Here is an 813-nt window from a genome sequence, read left to right as displayed (position 1 = left end):
ATTAAGATAAAAGAAAATGTAACACTTGATAAAATAAAATATGTTAATTATTTAATTTGGAACTTATTTAGAATTAAATTAGTATTTTTATTAAAATTTGGCGAGCACTTAACCATAAAAAAAATGAATAATCTTATAGCATTAGATGTCATCTGACATAATTAAAAATATTGATGATAATTAATTGATGGCTACACATCATAAATTCCGTTGACCTCTTAGCACTCTTTTTAAGTTAAATATGTAACGTAAACATAAAAAATTTCTCTCACCTTCCATTGTAAAGAATAAGAATGGCACCCATCTATTTTACATTTATCCTCCGTTACTATATATAGGGAGTTTAGCTATGTATAATATGCGACTCTCTTCCAAAAATTTTATAAGTCTCCATTATTACGTAAATTGTTATACTCTCTAACGGTTATGAATGTCTTTAGAAATATTATCTAATAGGGAGATATCACGGAGATATGTAATGGCGAATTCCAATGAAAGAAGCAGCAGAAGAAGATTCTTTTATAATTTATGTTTATGATTTTTTTTAATTTATTTTTATTATCTAATTAAATTTGAAACCGTCGAGCAGAGTACAAGGATTATTTAACCACCACAAATGACATAACAATTCAACTAATTATATTTTAAAAATGGTATACTATTTCGTCTTTTATTACAATAATTTAAAAAAAATTAAAACAAACACATCTAAAAATATGAATAAATTTAATATCCTTTTAAAATTAAATACATATTCAAAATACAAACTAAATAAAACTGAAATTTAAAATTTAAATTTTAAATTTATGTTTC

This window comes from Arachis ipaensis, chromosome B08 (assembly GCF_000816755.2).
Source record: "Arachis ipaensis cultivar K30076 chromosome B08, Araip1.1, whole genome shotgun sequence".
Classification (NCBI taxonomy): domain Eukaryota; kingdom Viridiplantae; phylum Streptophyta; class Magnoliopsida; order Fabales; family Fabaceae; genus Arachis; species Arachis ipaensis.
The sequence above is the reverse complement of the archived record's forward strand: the minus strand, read 5'-3'. Positions refer to the sequence as shown.